The following is a 24,982-nucleotide window of genomic DNA, read 5'->3' as shown; positions in this document are numbered from 1 at the left end:
TCAAAGAACAGCCACCAGCAAAATACTCACCCACCACATAGCTCATATTTGTAGTGCAACACGCCTTCTATGGAACTCAAAATTATGACACGTATTATTGGCCTTTAAACACTATCCATTTACTAATGTTCAATATAGCTACTAATTCATTTGATGAGGGGACATTTCTATGGCTATGTAGAGAGTGTTCACCCAAAAACAGAGTCTATCTAAATTACAATAAAATAATTTCACTTTGAAGATACTATTCCAAATTATTAGATCAATTAATCTTGCAATTTGCTACAAAACTGTCACCTATGGACCTTGCCTCCATTTAAAAACTCCTCTTCCAAACCCCTACATAGTCACAATTACTTCTCCAGCTTTCTGTGTTTGTGGCTAAAGTTGTTTTGAGACATTCTAGTCAGAGTAAAGAATATTTCTCACCATTCTGCTGATACATTTGAAACAACAGCACTGAAAATTCTCAGATAGCGTTCTCTGAGCTTTTTGTAAGGTCAACTCTGTCCGGCATGCTGCTCTAGGCTCTACATCTCACTGACTGAGTCTGCCATTTATTGGAGAGCTGCAGGCTTCTCCCTGTCAGCTCAGGTTTGTGTGCAGATAAGTCATGTGTGTAAAGCACATGGAATGCTACCGTAACAGATGTCCATAAAACATGAGATATGGATGTCATTTTCAAATATCTCAGAAACAAAATAATCTGCTGAGGTGGTCTTAAGAACCCAATAAGCAAATGTAAAGTTTTCTGATTGTCATAGGGTTGACTGGAGTCGGCCCCTCAAATTCTTACAAAACTGAGAATGGAAGGGTCCCTGTGTAGAGGACAGACCGTACATGAGGGCAGAAACCATGTGGCACAGTGTAGTTCAAAAAGATGTACTTGGTTTGGTCATCAGTCCCTCCCTGTATTACCCTTATTGGCATTTGCCATAATGCTATCTTCATTTTCTCATGTGTTAAAGACCAGAGAGTTTGGGTGGGTGGATGGGGCAGGTAAAAGGAGGATGACTGAAGTAGATTAATTAATTGATCTAATTAATGGTAGAAAGGCATTACAGATCAAATTCATTTTCTCATACTCTTGTGGAGGACCTCGCTTGATTATAAAGATAGACCTCTATGTAAAAATGTAAAGTCTTTTCCCCCTAAATAACACCTTCCATTAATTTAGAAGCAAGACTACTGATCCCAATACCTCCTTTTTCTCCCATACCTAAGGTCTACTAAATTAGATATGTTTTAGAAAAATTGGTATATATAAAATGCTATACTGGGGCACCTGGGTGGCTCAGTGGGTTAAGTCTCTGCCTTCGGCTCAGATCATGATCCCAGGGTCCTGCGATCAAGCCCCACATCAGGCTCTCTGCTCAGCGGGGAGCCTGCTTCCCTTCCTCTCTCTCTGCCTGACTCTCTGCCTACTTGTGATCTCTGTCAAATAAATAAATAAAATCTTTAAAAAAATTTAAAAAATAAAATGCTATACCTTGATTTGTATCTACTTATTAACTAACACTATAATTTTGGGATTCAAAAACATCAAGCCAAAAAATTAATTTAAAAGTCATCTTTTAGAGTATTAACAGTTACCGCCACAGGCTCTGGATAAGAAACTCCTACGACCAGGGACTGCATCACCATTGGCAACCCATCCCTACTTTGGTGTCTAGAATCTAAACCATTCTCCTCCCTCCCAGTTTTGAATTTCCTATTATCATGTTATCAATCTCTATTCTCTGTGGATCATCACAAATTACAGGATCATGAAAGAGCTAGCTTCCAAAACTTCACTTCTTTAATCGTATTCAGATTATATCTATTCCCCTCTGGTATCACAGAATGTTTATGTCCCCTCAAAATTGATGCTGAAACCTATTCCCCAGTGTGAGGGTATTAGAAGAGAGGGCCTTTGAGAGGTGATAAGGTCATGCAAGATGACCCCTCATGAATGGGATTAGTGCCCTTATAAAGAGACCCCAGAGAGTCCCATTGCTCCTTTTGCCCTGTGAGGTTACAGAGATGACAGAGGTCTATGAACCAGGAAGCAAGCCCACATCAGTCACCATATCTCCTGGTGCCTTGATCTTGGAATCCCAGCTTCCAGAACTGTTTGAAATAAACTTCCGTTGTTTATTATGTATTTAATATATATTATATTACAAAGTCACCCGGTCTGATATTCTGATATAAGAGTAAGAAAAGGACCTTAACCTGCCTCAATTTGCCTTCCCTCCTCTTTTAGTAAGACTTGGTGACGCCTTCCTATTTCAACTCCTGTACAGAGCATTCTATACTCCTTGTAGCCAGTGCTTTTAAAACTTCACTTCAAGTCACTTGGGCATCTGGTTAAAATGCAGATCTGGATTTAATAGATCTGGAAGGGGCCTGAGATCTTGCATTTCTCACCAGCCCCTGGGGGATGCCTGAGCTGAGGATCTGTGGCTATGCTTTGAGTAAAAAAATTCTCTTCTACGAGGGTATCTATTTCCTCTAAAAAGAGCAGACAGGCACCATGTATGATTTATTCATGTTTATATCTCCAGTGAATCACACTGTACTTGACACATCACAACACTCAATAAATATTTGTTGAGTCAATGATTGACTGAATGAATAAGTGTGTAACATTCACTCTGGCACTTAGAAAATTCTGCTTAAAATGGAATATTTTTATGTATATTTTTCCTTTGGCTGAAATTTAGTCGAGGGCGGGTATCACAGTGTACTTCTTTGTGTCCTTAAAGGGCTGTATATGCCCTGTGTGTCCACAGAAAACAGGCACTCAGTATAATACAGATTATACAGTCAGTTGATAAAAAGGAATTGATGGAATAAGTAACTGGCCAAAGAGAGGCATCAGGTGTAGCCTGCACATGAGGCACCTGGAATGCAGAGGTCATTTGACAAGCTTGCTATATAATACAGAGAAGGCTTCAAGTTCAGCAAAAGGCAGAGTAAGGGGGCAAAAATACAAAAATGAGCAACCAGGAGAAAAGGCCCTTTGTAGACACAGACACACTCTAATGAGAAAAGTGCTTCAGTTAGTTAAAATGCCAAGCCAGTGGTTGATATGCTTGGGAATAAAACCAAGCATTATTACATGGGTAGGCAGATGGTGCATTTTTTTTTCTTAATTCAAAGCTTCACTTTTGTAAATAACAATGGAAATTGAACAACTGACACATACCAAGCTTTGCAGACTGTGTTAAGGGTTTTCAGAAATGAATTTCCTCAACAATTTCTGCCTTTGGAGTATTTAAATGTATACTGACTTGCAGTATTATTTATTCAATATTTCACATCTGTACGTTCTCTTCTCAATCAGGCTACAGCTACAGCCACCCAGGGGTAGGGAGGGACCTTATCTATGCATATGGTGGCCCATGGTGATGCTTGCCCAATTAATAAAATACTTAGAAGAACTTGGATGGCACACCACTTTGTTTCCCGATATGCATCCAGTATTAAGGGGAGAAGAGCAGGACGGCTCAGGAAGCTGAATCTGAGGCATGTAACTTCAGTGGATTCCCAGACTCAAGAGGGACTTCAAATGTACTTGACATGGATTTCTTGGCTTTCTTTCCTTCCTCCTTTCCTTCCCCCTTTCCTTTCCCCTTTCTTTCCCTTCCCTTCCCTTTCCTTTTTTATTTACATTCCCAGAAGATGAACTGAGAATTCTGCCAGTGACTGGTTCTTAAAAATATTATGTCAGGTAAACAGATGATAACAGCTTTACCCTGGAGGGTAAGCATTTCACCAAACATTGACTGTCACCAGATTACAAGTAGGCCAGACACAAACAGCTTCTCAGTTGAGGCAGTGTGATATTATTTTCTGACTACATTATATTTGTCAGAAAAGTAATTAAGGTCTTGAATCTTAGAAATACACATACACGCACACATGCACTTAAAGGTACAGATAGCTATATGGTTCAAAATTTGCCTATACTGCCTCAGATTCATGCTTTAATCTATTAATTACCTATTCTATAATTACTTAGACAATTATGCTTTAATTCTTCTTAAAAAGGATTCTGGAAGAACAAAGGGGCTTCTCATAGAGTATTTAAAATAGAATGGAATTAGAAATCTGTAACTTAAAATTATACATGACATTTAGCTTCATTTAAAATTAGAGCACCAGAAGAAGCAGATTTCCATGGCATTTTCATTATGCAGAGAGGTAAACAACAAATAAATAAGCCATACATGAATATGAAATTAACAGCATGATAATTGCTTTACTCCTAGAGTGTATGCGATATTAAATCCTCAAATAAACACTTACTTAACCTCATTCTCACATATGCCTACTGCTTTTATCAAAAGCAGCCTACCTGGAAAGCTCCAACTAAGGCAGCTTCCACAATGAGGTATGAAGTCCACAGAAATGACTGCCACCCCCTGGAAATTTCAGAGTGATTTTTTCTAAGATCTAGTATCAGAGGTATAGTCGAGAACCCATAAAAGTGAGAGGAAATTTAGAAGTGGGTTTTAAAAAGGCATTTCACAAATCACAATTAGTTTACATATGACATCATACTTAACTCCTCTGCTAAGTTCTTCAAAGAGCCTCAACCAGATCCCGAGCAGGACCATTCCAGGGAAATCCGACCCTCCTGCTGAGACCAGGCCCAAAATCTCCCTAATACAAGACTTGTTGGTCTTGTGTTAGTCCTTGTTTGTCCCTGGTCACTTGTTTGACAACATTTATGCATGAAACTGACCAACCTTACTTCTCCTGAACTGTTTCTTCTCTGCGGTAAACAAAACTTTCGTAGTTTCCTTATGGAGCTTAATAACAGCTAAAGCCTATCTTATGCTCTGGGCCCAGCCTTGCCCTAACTTTAACCCCGAGAAATGGTTTCTCTAACTTACTCAGAACCTGAAACTGACTCATTCATAAAGAGGCTTCTGGCACTGTTGGGAGTTTTCCAGCAAGCAAGAGTTAAAGGCCCAGTAATAACGTTACCTCTCCCCTTACGAGTATGAAACTGTTGAGTTTCACAGAGTCCAAAGTTGTTCGATAGAACTTGAAAAAATGGCTTATCATTTTCCATCATGGACTCAAAGGTAAGGTTTTTAAGGGACATATGGCTTGTATCCAGATGACACGGTCTTTCCTTGAAGGAAAGACCAACCACTTCACTGGAAGCCAGTGACTAAAAAATAAAAGAAACAGGAAAAAAAAAAAAAAAAGAAAGAAAGAAAATTATAAAGTCCAAAAAAACCAAAAACAAAACCCAAAAAAAACCCTTGTTGTCTCAAATAAGCATCTTTTAAAATTATTAAGTTCTGTTGTCCCAGTGATGAAACTGGTATGTCTTTGTTGATCTGAACTTCAATTGGACACAATGGGTAAATTGAAGCCTGAGGCTTCAATGCCATTATCAGAGCCCTCTGTCAGTGAGTGCTTTAACCTAATTACATTTGATGCAGCAAATCAGCAAAGCCACTGCTGGTTATGACCTCTGCCAAGAGCACTAGCGAGCTAGACAAATGGAGCTTAAGATGCTATTAGTTGTTCTGTTGCAAAGTTCCAGATATAACCCGACAGGAGGCAGTTGCGGGGCCTGGGTGTGCACCCTCCAGATGGCATTCTGCATTGGCTTGTGGCAAAGCTCGCAGGGATACTGGCACATTTTCTCTGTCAAAATGAAAGTTTTCCAATTACAAGGAGATAATGTGAGGAGATGCAAACTTAATCTCTTGAACAAAAGGTTGCAAGCTGTGTCATAGCCATTTCAGGGGAGAGATTTCAGGATCGTTCAATTGATTTAAACATTACAGATCACAGAATGGGCTGTCTTTCCTAATAAAACCACGGAATCGGCTGTAGTTGATTTTATTTCCTCGAACAATGTTGTAACACTTTCATTATCTAAGGGAGGCTTCTTTTAAATTAGTGCTCTTCCACTGAATTGGACTCCGTGATTTTCTTTTTTTTTTCCCCCTAATGTGTTAACAGGTACTAAGAAAACATTTTTCTTTTTAGTTAAACCCCAAATGCCTTACATGAAGCTTCCGGTGTAATGTTCTAATACACTGCGAGTGGACACCAGATCATAGAACTTCATTAGGAAGACTGCACATGTTAAATGGCAAGACAGCACTATTATCATCAAAACCTGTGAGATAATTGAGCTAAAATGTTTGCTTCTTCATTGGCTAACCCAGCAAGCTCTAGTAAAACTGATATGTACAACTATCCACAGCTATGGAAATGAGGTGATGGGCCTCGAAGCTCCTCCAAAAACAGCCAGCCCATCAAAACAAGTCTGTTGGAACTTTGTTAGAAGGTTACTTCCCAGGAAGATGAGGATTTGCCACTTGACAAGATACACTGTGACAGAGGGGAGCCATTGTCTATCTGCCTCTTTGAACCACCAGGGACCCAAACAGGATGAGGGCGTCCACGTGCCAGCTTCCAAGCAGAATGTTCCCAGGTAGCTGCAACCACACCTCGGTACTGAATCTGTGATACAGAATTTCAGCAGAAGGTATATGCAAACGATTAGACGACTTCAATGGAAGCAGAGATCTTCGATATTTAAGCTGGTTTCCTTTGTGTGTGTGTGATTTAAGGGGAACTAACCCATCCAAAATTTCTAAGCAGAGATTCAGAATATTAAAATCAACAAGGTAGAGGGGTGCCTGGGTGGCTCAGTCAGTTAAAAGGGACAAGGTAGACTTTTAAAAATTAATTAAGCTAACCCACACACAGAAGACACTTTTATATCAAATTCTGAAATCATTTTAAATACATGTTTAACTCATTTAGATGAGGATCAATGTTGCGAGGTTGAATAAAACACCAGATTGCCATCGATAGGGTAAAACCATAGTAAGCAGATGCCTTTTGTCGTTTCCATAGGAAGTAGCTAGGAAACTGTCATTTCTTTACTGAAAATTCAGTCAGCTAAATAAAGCAGGATTATAAATTCTAAGTAGTCTCCACTGTAACATTGTAAGATGTGTAAATCAGTCAGAAATATAAGCAAGCCCTTCACATCACTCAGAAAACTTAACAGATTCCTACGGAAGAGTTAACATTTTCAAGCAATGAGCATTTTTAAGAAGTCTCAACATCAACATAAAGTGGTCCAGAACAGCTGTTGTAAAGCTCAACATCAATTTTATGTCGGCTCAACTGCTAAACAGCAATCACAATGACATCCCTTAGGAGGCATTTAAGGGCCCAAGTGTATAGCAATTTAAAAACTGAGCAGGAAATCAAAACTAATTCCATGTCTGTTTACGAAAATACTTCTCCCTATGTTCTCGTACCACCACCTAGTGGTTACATAGCTCTCAATTGGCCCATTAATAAAAACCAAACAGTAGCTGTTGGGATATTTTAAAATGAAAAGAAGAAATAAAGGAAGAGGAGAGGGAGGGAAGGAAGGAAGGAAGGAGTGAGAAAAGAAGAAAGGGAGGAGAAAAAGAAAGAGAGACAAGAGAATATAAAAAGAAAAAAGGAAAGAAAAAAGAAATAAACAAATACACATAAAATTTCTAGGTCTTTTGATCTACTTCATAAAATTCACAGAATGTTATCAGCTAAAGTTAAAACATCATTTAAAAAACCAATTTTGCTTTTTGCATTTATCAAGTACATGGAAATTCTATGGTTGACTTAACTGCCTGTTTAAAAAAAAAAAAAAGGAAAAAGGTGGGTGAATTTCTAGAAAATTGTCCCACACTATAGAACCTACAGATATACTGGCCTAAGATGATATAATTATTTGTGAGAGCATCACCACTGATCAGTAGAGTTGCTTGCTTAACTTATGGCACAGACATAAAGAATAAAATAGATCTTTATCTTGTTATGGAATAATCTCTTAAGTATTGGGTAAGTGGGGGAAAAGCAACATGTAGAACAATGTGTTTTGAATACTACCACTTGTATAAAAATATAGGCCTTCGTTAACAAGTATACAGTCTCTCTGGAAGGACAGAAAAGAAGCCAGAAAAATTACATCCACAGAGGGGAACTGGGTGAAATGGAAACCAAGGTGGGAAGGAGATATTTTGTAGTTTAAACCGAAGAGCGGGCTTACGGGAACACCAAAGGAAGGAAGCCCAGCGCAGTCCAGGGAGAGGAGAGGACATGCTGCTTCTGCCCACTGCCCTCCTAAAAGCGAAATGCGTCGGAATGCCTGACTTTTCTTTCATGACTCATTAAAAACTTTCTACTCTTGATTTGCCTCTTTTGTTGATATTCATCGTATTCACTAGATTTGAAAGGTCACTATCAGCTTAATTTTACGTGACAACTGGACAGGGCTGTGAGGTACCCAGATATTTGGTTTGATATTATTCTGTGTAGGTCTGTGAGGGTGTTTCTAGATACGATTAATGAGTAAAGCAAATTACCCTCCTAGCGTGGGTGGCCCTCATCTAATCACTTGAAGTCCTGATAGAATAAAAGGCTGAGTAAGAAAATTTTCTGTGCCTGTCTTTGAGCTGGGACATCAGCCTTCTGCCTCCAGACCCAAAACCAACCTTGCCCAAGGAGAAAAGGAAGTACGTCCAGAAATGACCATGTTAAGATTTACAGGAACGACAAGACCAGAATCCCACATGCAAAGGTCACCAAGAACAAAGTTGCATGACCTTCCTCAGATGTCTACTGACATCAGTCACCTTTTGACTCCAAACCCTTCCCTCTTTCCCCCTTTTGCAGACATAAAAGCAGCTTGGATTTCCTGCAGAGGGCAGGTGGTTCTTTGGGACAACAGTCAGCCATCCCCTCGGTTTGCTGGCTTTCCGAATAAAGTTGTTTTTTGTTTGTTTGTTTGTTTGTTTGTTTTGGCCTCTCAGCTCATTGGCCCATTGTACAGTGAGCAGAACAAGTCTGGGGTCTGGGGTCAGTTACATTATACCCTGGGCTCTCCTGGGTCATAGCCCTGCAGTTTCAGACTGTAACTACACGAGGCCCTGGACTTCTCAGCCTCCATAATCACATGAATCAATTCCTTATAATAAAGAAACACCGACGTACCTACCTACAAACACACACACACACACACACACACACACACGTGCGCGCCCTATTTTTGTTTTTCTGGAGAACTCTAATACAGGTACAAATTTTGCCGGTGTTAAATTCTATAGAAAGTTCTTAAATAAGTAAACATGTTTCTTCATTGACATTCTATTTAACCTAAGTCTATACTTAGACTTTCAACTACAAATAGTTTCTGGGACTTGGCATGAAATAGGTACTATATCCCATTGAAGGTAAAAGATATCCTGCATTAATGCATTCTGTAAACCTAACATTTGAAATACTGAAATACTGAAAAGTATTACTGAATGTTTTAGAATATCCAATAATCAGAAGGGACAGGTTCTGTTCAGGCAAAGGTATGGGGAAGAAGAAGATGTGGTCAAGAAACAATACCACAAAGCGAGACATTCTCACCAGTCTAGTATAGCCTTTTGCATAGAAATGCATCCAAAAAAAAAAAAAAAAAAAAGGCATCACTGCTCACTACCACAGGTGCTGACCCTTGAAAACAACATAACAAATGTAGTTCTCCATTAAATTTACATACTCTTTTCAACACGGTTAATTTTTTAAAAAATCACGTTTTTGTTTTGAGATTTTTATACATTAAAACGCAGTTGTGAGAAATAATACAGGAGATTCTGTGTACCCTTTACTGAGTTTCCCCTAATAGCGACATAATGCAAAACTGCAGCACAAAATCACAATCAAGATAGTGACATACAGTCAAAATAGAGAATATTTTCGTCAAGAAAAACACCACTCAGGCTGCCCTTTCATGGCCACCACCAGGGCTCTCCAACCCCCAGCACCTTCTTAACCCCTGGCAACCACTAATTTGTCCTTGATTTCTTAATTTTATCATTTCCAGAAGGTTATGCAAAGGGAATCGAGCATTATGTAACTTTGCGGGACTGGTTCTTTTCCCTTGACACAGTTCTCTGGAGATTCACCCAGCTGTTGTCCATACTCATAGTTCATTCCTTTTCATTGCTAAGTGATATCCCTTCATACAGACGGCCCCTGGCTTGTTTAAAAACACACTGTACGACATCTAGGTTGCTTCTAGTTTGAGGCTGTTACCAAGAAGATTTCTCTAATTATGTGTGTACAAGTTTTTGCATGAATATAACTCTTCCTTTCTCTGGGATTAATACCCAGGAGTTCAATTGTTGGGTTGTGTTGTAGTTGCACACTTGTTTTTTTGCGTTTTGTTAACAAAATGCGACCTGCTTTCCAGAATAGCTGTTCCATTTTACATTCCCCCCAGCAATGCATGCGTGATTCAGTTTCTCTGACTCCTTGCCATCATTTGATATGGTCACTGTTTTATTTGAGCTGACCTACTGCTGTGTCTAGTGACATCTCACTGTGGTCTTAATTTGCATTTCCCAACTAGCTAGAACATCTTTCCCTGTGCTCATTTGCCATTGGTATATCCTCTTCAGTGAAATGATTCTTCGCACCTTCTGTTCATTTTCATATTGGATTGTTTTAAAGGTTGACTTTTGAGGGTTCTTTATGTATTCTACAAATCACTTATTTGTCAGTTATGTTTGTAAATACTTTCTCCCAGTCTGTACTTGTCTTTTTATCCTCTTCGCAGGATCTTTCCCAGATTGAAAGATTTGTTTTTTAATTTTGATGAAATCTAATTCCATTTAGGGATTGGGGTGTTGCTGCCGAGTTTAAGAACACTTTGCCTAGGGGCGCGTGGGTGGCTCAGTGGGTTAAGCCTCTGCCTTCATCTCAGGTCATGATCTCCGGGTCCTGGGATCGGGCCCCAGGTCGGGCTCTCTGCCAAGCTCTCTGCTCAGGGGGAGGGACTGATTCCCGCCCCCTTGCCCCAGTCTGTCTCTCTGCCTACTTGTGATCTCTGTCAAATAAATAAATAAAATATTAAAAAAAAAAAAAAGAACACTTTGCCTAGCTCTATATTCCGAATTTTCTTGCATTTTTTTAACCTATAAGTTTTAGGGGTGCCTGGGTGGCTCAGTGGGTTAAAGCTTCTGCCTTCAGCTCGGGTCATGATCTCAGGGTCCTGGGATCGAGCCCCACATCGGGCTCTCTGCTCAGGGGGCAGCCTGCTTCCCTCTCTCTCTCTCTCTGCCTACTTGTGATCTCTGTCAAATAAATAAATGAAATCTTAAAAAAAAAAAAAAACCTGTAAGTTTTAGAGGTTTATGGTTTAAGTACATTCTCCAATTTAATTTTTCTATAAAGTGTTTTTTGTAAAAATATTTAATTCAAATTTCAATTTTTGGCCTACAGAGAGATGTTCAGTTGTTCTAGCATCCTTTGTTTTTTTAACAACATTATCTTCCCTCCATTGAACTGCTTGTGCCCATTTGTCCAAAACTAGTTGGGCATATTTCTGTGAATCTATTTCTAGGTTCTGTTCCTCAGCCAGTACAGCAGTCTTGATTACCATAGCTATATAATGTCTTGAAATTGGGTACACAAATTCCTCTCACTTTATTCTCCTTTTCCAAAATGGTTTTAGCTCGGGGCACCTGGGTATCTCAGTTGGTTAAGCAACTGACTTCAGCTCAGGTCATGATTCTAGAGTACAAGAATCAAGTCCCACATTGGGCTCCCTGCTCACTGGTGAGTCTGCTTCTCCCTCTGACTTCTCCACTTTCATGCTTTCTTTCATTCTCTCTCTCAAATAAATAAATAAATAAATAAATAAAAATAAAATAGATATTTTAGTTCTTTTGCTTTTCCATATTTATTCTAGAATAATATTTCTTATGTCTACAAATAACCTTGCTGGGATTTCGATAATTGAGTTAAAACACAAATATCAATTTGGAGAGACTGGACGTTTGCTCATTAAGTCTGCCAATCTGTTAATATGGTGTGGCTTTGCATTTATATAGGTCTTTGATTTCTTCCATCAGTGCGTAGTTTTCACCATACAGATCCCCCACGTTTGGTTAGATTTATGTGTTTCTTTCCTTTTGTGAGTGATTTTATTTATTTATTTTTAAAGATTTTATTTTTTTGAGAGAGAGAGAACCACAGAGAGCACTAGTAAGGGGAACAGCTGAGGAAGAGGGAAAAGCAGGCTCCCAACATGGGGCCAATCCCAGGAGCCTAGGATCATGACCTGAAGGCAGATGCTTAATCAACTGAGCCACCCAGGCGCCCCTGTGAGTGGTTTTACATACTGTATTTTGAATTTCTATGTCCATAGTTTGTCAGTACATAGAAATCTATTTTTTTTATGTTTGTCTTGTATCTTGTGGACCTTACTAAACTTATTAGTTCTAGAGGTTTTTTTTGTAGATTCCTTGGGTTTTCCTCATGAACAACCATGCCATCTGCAAGTATGGACAGCTTTATTCTTTTCCAACTTGCATTCCTTTTTAAATTTCCTTTTCTTGTCTTAATGTACAGGCTGGAACTAGTTGAATAAGAATGGTATGTGTGGGGGCACCTGGATGGCTCAGTAGGTTAAAGCCTCTGCCTTCGGCTCAGGTCATGATCCCAGAGTCCTGGGACAGAGCCCCGCATCGGGCTCTCTGCTCAGCGGGGAGCCTGCTTCCTCCTCTCTCTCTGCCTGCTTCTCTGCCTACTTGTGATCTCCATCTGTCAAATAAATAAATTTAAAAAAAAAAAAAAAAGAATGGTATGTGTGGATATCCTTGCTTTGCTCTTAGAGGGAAAGCATTCAATCTTTCATCATTAAGAATGATGTTAAGTGTAGTTGTTTTATGGGTTATCTTTATCAAGCTAAGGAAGTTCTCTATTTCTCTTTTTCTGAGATTTTTAATCATGAATGGTTATTACATTTCATCCAGTGCTTTTTCCGCATCAATTGATACGATGTGATTTTTTTTCTTCTTTAGTCTGTCAATATAGTGGGCTATATTGACTGATTTTCATATATTGAAGCAGGCTTGCATACCTGGAATGAAATCCATTTGGTCATGAATTCTGTTTAGATATTTCTGTTTCATTTAATATTTATTGTTAAGCATTTTTGTGTCTATATTCATGAAGGTTAGTCATCTGTAGTTTTGTTGTTGTTGCTGTTGTCTTGTCACTGTCTTAGTATCAGGTCACTGTCTTAGTATCAGGTTATTACTAGCTTTATATAAATAAATTGGAATTACTCCCTCATCTCCTCTTTTCTGGAAGACACTGTATAGAATTGGCATGAGTTTTTTCTTTACACATTCAGTAGAATTTTCTTGTAAAGGTATCTGTACTGCCTCTTTGTTTTGCTGTTTGCTTCGCTGTGCAGAAGCTTCTGATCTTGATGAAGTCCCAAAAGTTCATTTTCGCTTTTGTTTTCTTTGTCTTTGGAGACACATCTTGAAAAAAGTTGCTGTGGCCGATGTCGAAGAGGTTACTGCCTATGTTCTCCTCTAGGATTCTGATGGATTCCTGCCTCAACAAAGAGGCAACCCACAGAATGGGAAAAGATACTCACAAATGATAGTACACACAAAGGGCTGATATCCAAGATCTATAAAGAACTCCTCAAATTCAACAACACAAAACAGATAATCACATCAAAAAATGGGCAGAAGACATGAACAGACACTTCTACAAAGAAGACATACAAATGGCTAACAGACACATGAAAAAATGTTCATCATCGTTAGCCATCAGGGAGATTCAAATCAAAACCACACTGAGATACCACCTTACGCCAGTTAGAATGACCAAAATTAACAAGACAGTAAACAACACTTGCTGGAGAGGATGTGGAAAAAGGGGAATCCTCTTACATTGCTGGTGGGAATGCAAGTTGGTGCAGCCACTTTGGAAAACAGTGTGGAGATTCCTTAAGAAATTAAAAACAGAGCTTCCCTATGACCCTGCAATTGCACTACTGGGTATTTACCCCAGAGATACAGATGTAGTGAAAAGAAGGACAATCTCAGGGTGTCTGGGTGGCTCAGTGGGTTAAAGCCTCTGCCTTCAGCTCAGGTCATGATCCCAGGGTTCTGGGAATCGAGCCTCACATTGGGCTCTCTGCTCAGTGGGGAGCCTGCTTCCCTTCTCTCTCTGCCTGCCTCTCTGCCTACTTGTGATCTCTCTCTCTCTCTGTCAAATAAATAAATAAAATCTTTAAAAAAAAAAAAAAGAAGGACCATCTCTACCCCAATGTTCTTAGCAGCAACGGCCACTGTCGCCAAACTGTGGAAAGAACTAAGATGCCCTTCAATGGACGAATGGATAAAGACGATGTGGTCCATATATACTATGGAGTATTATGCTTCCATCAGAAAAGATGAATACCCAAATTTTGTATCAACATGGATGGGACTGGAAGAGATTATGCTAAGTGAAATAAGTCAAGCAGGGAGAGCCAGTTATCATATGGTTTCTCTTACTTGTGGAGTATAAGAAATAACACAGAGGACATGGGGAGATAGAAGGGGAGCTGGGGGAAATTGGAGGGGGACATGAACCATGAGAGAATGTGAACTCTGAGAAACAAACTGAGGGTTTTGGTGGGGAGCAAGATGCGAGGTTGATTGAGTCTGGTGGTGGGTATTAAGAAGGGCACGTATTGCACGGAGCCCTGGGTGTGGTGCATAAACAATGAATTCTGGAACACTGAAAATAAATTAAATTAAAATAAATAAATAAATAAAGGCTTCTGGGCCTGGAGATTTTTTTTTAATTTCTTTTCAGTGAAACAGAATTCATTGTCTATTATATATATTTTTTTGCCTATGGGAAGGCCTCAGAACTAAAAGCATCTGGTACCTCTGAAGGCAGAAGCCTGGGTATGTAGTATTGAAAGTTCAGTCTGTCCAACTGGCAATTGGACACCTAGACTCCCACCACCACCCTGTACAAACCTTCCACTATTCACATACTGTAAGTACATCCAGGACAACAACAACTAAAGAAAGGGTGAGATATCTATGGAAAATAGGGATACTAAATAAAGTATTTGCCTAACAACAGTAGCAATAGTCCATTCCTCACCCCACCCCCAACATCACCATGCTCCACTCTGTACTCAGATGCTGGCAAGCAAGATTATCCTCCTACACTGAACTGGAAGGTTCTTTCGATTAGTAAACTAAACCCAAAAGAAAAATGCTACATATACCAAAAGAAAAATCCTACATATACTGGCCCTTTCACCAGTTTTTACCATTGAAAATCCTGATCATCCTCTGGTGAAACCCACACCGTCAAGAAGCACAACCACACACGAAAAAATTTTCCATCAGCTTTTTAGTGACTGACTCTTAAATATGAAGAGTCAAGAAGCATGAGGCATTTAAGGGAAGCTTCTGATGTGAAAGACAGAAACCAAAGCAAATAAACAGGAATGGTAGAGTTTTGAAGAATCAGGACAAGGCAGTAAGCACTGCAGTAAGAAGAATGCAAGGAGAGAGAGAAGACAGTGCATTCATGAAGAGGATACCAGAAAAAGAAAGGAACATACAGAGAGTAATAAAGAGCTCCTGAAAACTAAAAAATATAACAGATATAAAAGATTCAACAATAGTCGGGAGGTAATGTGGAAGACTCTCGGAAAATAAAAATAGCTTTGCCTCTGGGATCCCGACATGCCATTCCAACTGAGGAAGACCTGGAAACGTTGGGGCAACATGAGCCAGGGACTCATTGGCAAACACAGGAAGCACCAAGCAGGCCGGGGTAATGTTGGTGGCGGGCGTCACCACAGGGTCAACTTCAATGACTATCACCAGGGTTACTTTGGAAAAGCCAGTATGAGTCATTACCACTGAAAGAGGAACCAGAGCATCTGCCCAACTGCCAACCTTGATAAACTGTGGCCCTCAGTCAGGAGAGAGATGCAGGTAAATGCTGCCAAAACCAAGACTGGAGCTGCACCTATCACCGAGGTGGTGTGATCAGGCTACTGCAGAGTTTTAGGGGAGAGATGGCTCCCCAAACAGCCTGTAGTCATGAAGGCCACATTCTTCAGTAGAAGAGCTGAGAAGATTAGGGGTGTGTGTTTGTGTGGAGGGGAGGATGCACTGTGTCCTGGTAGCTCGAAGCCCCACGGAGGGAGGTTCATTAAATGGTAACAAGTGCATTTCTAAAAAAAGAAAAGAAAAAAACAAACAGAAAAACCCTGAAATTAACAGAGAAGAAATAACAAAACAAAACAAACAAGAGAGGAGTTCCCATATCCATTAATAAGAGTTCCAGAAAACTAATTCAGATAAAATGAATGAGAAAGAAATTATTAAATGAAAAGTAGTATATGATTCAGACTAGAATGGAAGACAGAGTCCAGGAGTGTGGATTTTGAAGGGAGAATGGAAACTGATCTGTTAGCTACGTGCTAAATTCTAGAAAGAGTTTTAGAGATCTACCGAACAGTTTGAAAATGAGTTAACAGAACAAAGAAAAGTAAACCATATACAATTAGGGAATTCTCAGGGGAGAAAAGTTGTATAAGAAAGGAAATGTAATCATACACTATTATAGTGCTTTGCTGTGGAAGACTTAAGCTGCCATAATACTGTAACACTGAAGAGATAGTTAAGCCAAATGTGATGTGGTCTGGGAGAATGAAACGAGGGAAACCCGGAGAGGGCCTGCGGGAGGGTGACGGTAAACTCCATGTTCCACGATAGAACGTCCTGTCAGGAGATAATGTCTCAAACTGGAAAGCCAAGAAATAACAGTATAAATATGCTATTGGAAACAGAGTTCAAAACCAGAACGAAAGAGTTAAAAGTCAATGTCTGTGGGAACCAGGAATGGGGTGGGGGGGTAGAACAGAGGCCTATGAAATTCCCCATTAGCTTTGTAGTATTATTTTATCTTAACGATATGTATGCGTTATTTTGACTCAAAACTAATTTGAAAATATAACTAATGTTAATCCCAATGCATTCTTAAAAAAAAACGAGCAATGCAGAATGATACTACCAAAAAAGTAAGTCTCTCCCCCTTCCCCACTGCCCAGGGTGACAAATCCTCTCTCGTTTCGATGAATATGGTGTGGATGTTTCAGGACTTTTTTCTTTTTTCTACTTTTCTTCTTCTTCTTCTTTTTCTTTTCTTTTTTTTTTTTTTCTTTCTTTTTTTTTTTTTTTTTTTGTAACCTTAGTAAAAGCAGCAGCTCAGGGGTAAGTAGCTGTTGTGGTTAATTTTATGTGTCAACTTGGTGAGGTCACAGTACCCAGCTAATTGGTTCAACAGTATTCTAGATGCCTCTGTGAAGAAATTTGTCAGATGGGCCTAATATTTAAGTCAGTAGACTTTGAGTCAAGCAAATAACCCTCCATAATGGAGGTTAAAAAAAATTTTTTTTAAGATTTATTTATTTATTTGATAGAGATCACAAGTATGCAGTGAGGCAGGCAGAGAGAGAGGAGGAAGCAGGCTCCCCACTGAGCAGAGAGGGGCTCGATCCCAGGACCCCGAGATCATGACCTGAACTGAAGGCAGAGGCTTTAACCCACTGAGACATCCAGATGCCCCGTAGGTTGAAAATCTTCAGAGAAAACATTCAATCAGTTGAAGATCTTAAGAGAAAACAGGATGAGATCCCCAGAAAAGGCACTTCCTCCCTGGGTCTCCAGCCTGCCAGCCTCCTTGGCAGATTTTGCCTTTGCTACCCCCCTAAAATCATGTGAGCTAATTCCTTAACATAAACCTTTCTTGTTTTTTATCTGTGTGTTTCCCTACATCATATTGGTCCTGATTCTCTGGAGGACCTAATACTATAGTTTTTTAAAGATATATTGAGAATAGATGTGAAAGCTGAGAGGAAGAAGTCTGAACTGAGTAACAGAAGATACACTCTAGGAAAGCCTTAGAAAAGGGAAAAGCAAAGATAAACTGGTTAGGTGCTTTGTGTGATTTTGGTGCAGAAAAATGCATAAAAAGGATCATTAATATGAGGCATGTTTGTTAAAGGATTTAAATTTTAATAGTAATTCCAGAGATGACATGCTGGTGGTTATGCTCACATTCACACAGCTACAATTCTTCTTTCACTCGGGCAAAAGACTGAGGAAAAAAATTGGAAGAGAAGCTGAAATAGTAGAAAGTCGTTAGGAATCACATGAACTTACTTTCAAATGCCTGGAGACAGTGGGTTTCAAATCCTTATTTTGCCTTGATTTTGCTGTACTGTCTTAGAACCATTTTCCCATTTGGGTTCCATCTTGTGTTCTCACATATATTCAGATGGGGATAATTATACCTCTCTCGCATGATTATAGAAATGATTAAATAAGAGGATGCTTGTGAATATAAAACTCACATCATGTTGGGCAAGAAGTCATTAATAAGTAATGAATATTAGCTCCTTCCAGGGACCACGTTAAAGGACACCGAGTCTTAAGTGACTTTTGCTGGCAGGGGGAATTTCATAGCTCTCTTCTCAGCACCACAGAGCGAAGGGAGACAGGAAAGGGGAAGAGGAGAGAGAGAAGGAAGGAAGGAGGGAGACAGAGAGAGGACCCCGATGACCCAAAATAAAAAGACCGCCGCCTAGAAAAAGAAAGTAGGAAGAGTGTACAAGTTAGTGGAGGCAGAGAACTTGAGGTACAGGAGGTGAGAAGGAAGAGGAAAAAATACATTTTGTTATAATCCTCATTTGTCATTGTAGGTACAATGAGGTTAATTTTTTTGTAGGACTTTAATAGCTGGCATCAGAATTTTTCCTCAGGAGAGGCTGTCTTTATTCAGGAAAATGTGCTTGTGTGGTTGTTCCCACCGTGGCATACAGCACGATGTTAGCCGGCAACACGGCGTGAGGACAGGGAAGCTCAAAGGGAGAGATTTGTTTTTTTTCCCCTCTCAGTGGAATGAGGAAAGGTCAGAGTGAAGGAGGAAGGGGAAATCAGCAAGATGGGAAAAACCTGGGAGGAGGTGAGAGGAGTCGGCAAAGCCCTCGGGTGGTGGCGTGACCAGAGAGGGAATGCCTGATAGGGACTGTGCAACTTCAGGGGATTTGCTTTGCGGCTATAGATAGCAAGATGGTGTCATTCATGTCAGGCATCGGTGCAGGCTGCCAAGGGCACTGTGGCTAAGACCAGATATCTCCAAAACCAGCCCAGGTTGAAGATGCCCAGAACAACGCACAGAACCACAAGAGGCCGGCAAAGGCCCAAGACTGACAAAACTCCTTCAAAGAGGGAGAACTTCTGCAGCACACTGTCAGACTCTCCAGATGCGGATCCTTTCACTTCCGACCACATCAGAAAGGCAACTGCCACTGGGGGCTCCACCCAAGTGATTTCTGAGCAGAAAAGACCCTCCACGGCTTGAACAGAAGCAGCAGTAAGTGCAGAGAGCCGTCCAGGACGCAGAACCGAGGCCTCACCTCCACCACGCATGCAGGGACCCACTTCACATTTGGTTAACTTCCTAGCCCTTGCTCTACCCTGTTTGTTATGTGACTTTGTATTGAGCTTTGCTTTGTGTGATGGGTAGGAAGCCAATTTAGATGTGTAGGGAGGGGGGCTCAGGCAGAAGAGCGTCAACTCTTAACCTTAGGGTTTTGAGTTTGACCCCACAATGGGTGTACAGATTACTTCCTTACTAAATAAATAGGCATACTGAAAGGTCAATGAGTTGGAAATACTGAACCTGCTTTACAATGATGTTAACCTTGCCTTGTGATCAAATAAAGTTGATACTGTAAGAAGACACAACGAGGGGCGTCTGGGTGGCTCAGTGGGTTAAGCCTCTGCCTTCAGCTCAGGTCATGATCCCAGAGTCCTGGGATCGAGCCCCACATCGGTCTCTCTGCTCAGCCGGGAGCCTGCTTCCTCCTCTCTCTCTCTCTCTCTCTCTCTCTCTCTGCCTGCCTCTCTGCCTACTTGTGATCTCCGTCAAATAAATAAATAAATAATCTTAAAAAAAAAAAAAAAAAGACACAACGAACACGTGTGCCTTCATAGCATGCTGGAGACGGGGGTACCACAAGTCCCTATCTGCACTGTGGCCCCTCTCAACCTTTGTGGGAGGAACGTAAGCTCATGGATGTTGAGAGGGGCTTCCCTCTGTACACTGGTACTTTTATTCTTAGGAGCATGTATTTTGAAGACCCCGGGATAGAAGGTGTTGGATGTGCCCCGTAAGTCTCAAGGAAAGTACTAGTTTTTAAGAATTCACTTTTCCAGGGGCACCTGGGTGGCTCAGTTGGTTAAGCGTCTGACTCTTGATTTCAGCTCAGGTCATGAGATCAAGCCCCTCATTGGACTCCATGCTGGGTGAGGAGTCAGCTTTAGATCCTCTCATTCCCTCTCCCTCTATCCTTCCTCCTACTCAGGGGCTTTCTAATTAAAAAAAAAAAAAAATACACTTTTCCAGACTTATTTCTCACTCCATCTCAATGCAACTGTTCTCCTACAACTATTTCTCAGTACATCACCTACCAAATGCACCTTTTTTAGGGGTCTTACTTACACTCATTGTCTTCTCCTTACTTAATTTTTAAGTAAGTTTCAGCTCAATGGTCCCCTCTTCACTTCAGCCTTCTTAGTACTCCAACAGAGCCTCTATCGCCACTCCTACCCCTCACTTTACTGTCTTCAGTACTTCTGTGTGTATCATTCATTTGATGATCAATCCTTGTCTTTTCATAATCATATACCTTAGTCTCTAGACCACTGCAGAGATGGGGCAGGAAATCCAGTAAAAATAACCCATTAACAGGGTAACCTGTGATTGTTTAATGTTGTACAAACGTCAACTTGTCCAAGCTTTTCTAATTTTCAGCTGTATGTTTTAAGCAAAAACTATTCATGAAGCATAAAATCAGGTTAGCTCTCATTTGAGATTTTATACCAATTCCATGTCACATTGCTTTGGCTAATACTTCCAAATTAAGCATCATAATCACAGAGAACAAAATGTACCATTTGGGAAAAGTAGGACTTTGGCTCCCCTGGGGAGCAGAGCGAATCTACTGTGTGTATTGATTAGATGCTCAGTGAAGTACCTCTTGGAAAGGACTCCCTGCTAGTACTAAGTAGAGTTCCCTGCGCACAACATGTTTTTGGCTGAGGGTCCTCAATCAACATCTCATACCTATAATAACACGGATAGGTGCATCAAATTGTTTTATTGATCACTCTATAAATACAGAAATAATGGAATTCTGGAGCCACAAAGCTGTTCACAGAAACACTTTGCTTTGCTTTTTCTTGGTCGCTTTTGGCGCCCTGTGATACTGTTCAAGAAATCAGAGTGCTGGTGGCACGCTGTGTTCCCTAGAGACATCTTTTGCTTCCAGGGGCATTGGCTGAACATTATATTGGGGTAGCACTGCACAGCACTGTAATAGAGCATTAGTTGGGGGGAAAATATTCTTGGCTAACTCCAACAAAAACCACTGCAGATTACAACTACAGAAATTAAATCATACCATGAAAACTCAACACAATATGATCCACCCCCTTACTAAAATACATAACCTTTTAACCAGCAAGAGACATCTTTTTAATTTTTTTTTAATGATTTTCTTTATTTGAGAGAAAGAGTGAGTGAGTGAGAGAGAGAGAAAGAGCATAAGCAGGGGTGGAGAGGTGTGGGGGAGAGAGAGAAGCAGACTCCCCGCTGAGCAGGGATCCAGACCTGGGGCTTGATCCCAGGCAGACACTTAAGTGACTGAGCCACCCAGGCACCCCAAGACATCTTTTTAGAAACTGTTGCTATACTGTAGGTATCTTGACTGTAGCAATGACCATAAACAAATAAAAAGGAGGACTTTTTGTGTTCCAATCTATCTCAGGATGTCTATAAGAAAATGAATGAGGGGTGCCTGGGTGACTCAGTGGGTTAAGCATCTCTCTGCAGCTCAGATCATGATCTCAGGGTCCTGGGATCAAGCCCCACATGGGGCTCCCTGCTCAGCAGGGAGTCTGCTTCTCCCTCTCTCTCTAACCCATCCCCTACCCTCATGCTCTCTCTCTCAAATAAACAAAATTTAAAAAAAAAATGAATGATAGGTGGTCAAAGAAAAACATTTCTAAAGGCATGTTCTTTTCTGTTACCCTAGGAGGAATGCATCCAGTCAATGACACTATATTCCAACAATGGCCTATCTACAAACTTCTTGACCAGTGGTTTTAAACATTAGTGTACATGAAAATCCTATCGGACATTATAAAAATGCAGATTCTTGGGCCACTCAGCAGTAATTTCTGTTAAGAGTACCTCTGGAGTGGGGCCCAAGCACCCACAGATCAGCTCTCCAGCCAGATGAGTTGTGGGACCACACTTTAAAGAAACACTGCTTTGGATCTTGGATAATATAGGTCCTATGCTCTCTATAATGAGAAATGGAAATAATGTTGCTGGGTCTCCCCTCTCCATCCCAGTATCATTCTGGATCTGAGCCAATCTGGGCTCTGAGGCAGTTCATCAGGTCAGAGACAGTGTGCTGCACTAGGGAAGGAAGGATGTCGGTGCTGTATTTTTAGTGATTTGATTGTATGGATAAGTTTCTCTTCAATTAAATAGTTAGCATTTGGTGCAAACTGAGAAGTATGATGGGTTTCCTGGCATTTCAGTCCATAGGATCATTCTTAGAATTGGGGCTCGGTACAAGAAGCATAAGGAGCGTCCTCTCTAAGATAGGGTAGCATGTGTTCCTCTTTGTTATGGTATCACAAAAGGCCATGGCTTAGCAGTTATAGGGCCCTGAATATGAATCCGGATTCTGCCACTTTAGCGTTGCCACCTTGAGCAAATTCAGCTCAATAAAATCTCTTGAACTGTGGTTTTTTAAGGAATCAGAGAAATCTCATATGGACAAGGCACAGAAGTAGTGAGCGCACACTTTCTCTCACTCCCTTTCTTAGTAGCATTTCCTTTCTTGACTGACAGTATGACTACATTGTAAGTCTTCCAAACTAGCAGGTTCAGGGTCATTTTTAAAAATCCACCCCTTCCTCAAGTTTCTTATCCAATTAGTCACCAGGTCTCTCAGCTCTCTTCCTGAAAACCTCATCGACTGCCACCTGCTCTAGCAGGCCTTTATCTCTGACACCTCCTTTATCTAGAATGTTCTGCCCCTTCTATTCCTCTGTAGGAGAGGGGTGTCTCATGCTGTCAGAATGTCACAATGCCTTTGATCACTCAGGGCTGCATGGGCTTCCCAAGGGTCACAAGGCAGCTGAGCGCCATATAGTGCTACAGTCAAAGCAGTGACTCTCTCTCTCTCTACACGTGGATTCCTATGATAGAGCTCCTTCCTCATCTGGATCCCTTCTGGAGGGGTTACAGAGTGACCTTTTCACATAAGCTCTGGTGGAGTACTGAAGATAAATGTCATCCTTAATGTCTGTCACCAGTACCTGCATCTGCCCTCTTGAGGCTCCTAGGGCTGCCTATGCAAAACAACGCCTACTACCTGCTTACCCTGGGCTCACCTCTTAGGAAAGACACCTGAATCTCCCCTTGCACAGATCTCTTGGGTCAGATAAACGACACCATTGTTTCAGTTTGAGTAAAGGGCTTTTCCTTTGAGTGTATGTTAACAAAAGGAATTGAGATATAAAGATCATCTATGCTAATTAGAAATAGAGACATCCAGGCAACAAGAAATCAAGAGACATTTCCAGAGAAAAAGATTTCTTTCTAATACCTGAATTACGAATTTAAGAGTGAAAGGGGCACCTGGGTAGCTCAGTGGGTTAAAGCCTCTGCCTTCAGTTTGGGTCATGATCCCAGGGTCTTGGGATGGAGTCCCACGTCAGGCTCTCTGCTCAGCAGGGAGCCGGCTTCCTCCTCTCTCTTGCTCTGCCTGCCTCTCTGCCTACTTGTGATCTCTGTCAATAAACAAATAAAAATCTTTAAAAAAAAAAAAGAATGAAAAACATTTCAAATGATTTATCTTGAAGCACAGCTACTCTACCACCCTACCTGGGTTTCTGCAAATAGTTACTCAAAGCTGAACGCCAAGAACTATTGTTAGGAAACCAATAAATCCATAAACATCTGTTAAATAAGTGAAGTTCAGAAATCAATATATAGATGATAGATCTAGGTATTAAAGAGTACAATTACATAAAATATAAAGTAATGGTAAAAAACAGAAACAAAAACAAAACCCAAGAAGAATTTTCTTGCCTTGGTCTTGCTGCTGCCTGCTCCAGGAACCAAGTTTTGAAGGCTCCAATGTCCATGATTGACAGCATAGTCATACAACCAGCAGTAACCAACTTGAAACTAGCAGGGAAAGAAAAGCAGCAGGTGTGAACCCCAGGGACTGGTCCATCATGTGTGGTCAAGAAGAGCAGTCTTCAACTGGGTTAAAACACATTCAGGACTTTATAATGATTAAGAGATTTATTCAAGCATTTGCCTAATAAGAGCTTCAAGAGGTTACTACAAGAATGTGTTCTGGGACTTTGGTGGAAGCACTGATGCTTCTGCAAATTCATAAGGAGGATTTTCTAGGACACAAGTTACCTACTGCTTTATTATCCTTTAGTAGTATTTTTTAAAGTTCATTTATGGTTGGAAATGCTTATGGGAACTAAAGAAACGAGCCTCCTAGAAGGGGGTGAAGTAGGTACAGTTAATCATGAGCGCAAGGCTAGTCAGGATATCTGGGAAATAGGGTGCCTTTTCTGCAAATAAGACTCTCAGAAGCCATTTGATATTGTGTACATTCAAAAACCGTAACGGACATTGACGGAGAACCTGCCATGTGCCAGGTGAATGGTAGCTCTTTCGACCCTCATGGAATAAGTACTACTGTTATATACATGTTACAGATGAAATATTTAAACCACAGAGAGGTCAAGTAATTTACCCAAGGTTAAACAGCTAGCATGAGGTAGAGAGCACATGTTGTTAACTGCCACACTATATGTATGGCCAGTCTTACCATGTAATACTGAAATTCCTTTTAACTAATCACCTTTGTCTTCTTCTCATAAAGTAGCAAAATGAGACACAATCTTGTTAAAAGCTTTAAGGTAACTATCAACTCTTTCTTTTTCCTGAACATAAAACTAAGGATGTAATTAGTCCA

At 40.5% G+C, this 24,982-nt stretch overlaps 1 pseudogene; it reads left to right on the top strand.

Annotated features, from left to right (window-relative positions):
* Positions 1–15,517: 15,517 nt before the first annotated feature.
* On the top strand, positions 15,518–16,055 carry LOC116866952 (annotated as a pseudogene).
* Positions 16,056–24,982: the final 8,927 nt, after the last annotated feature.

The sequence above is a fragment of the Lontra canadensis genome, unplaced genomic scaffold, assembly GCF_010015895.1.
Source record: "Lontra canadensis isolate GAN:19392208 unplaced genomic scaffold, GSC_riverotter_1.0 scaffold11, whole genome shotgun sequence".
Lineage (NCBI taxonomy): Eukaryota > Metazoa > Chordata > Mammalia > Carnivora > Mustelidae > Lontra > Lontra canadensis.
Note: the sequence above shows the minus strand (reverse complement) of the source record. Positions and strands in the feature narration are given on the sequence as shown.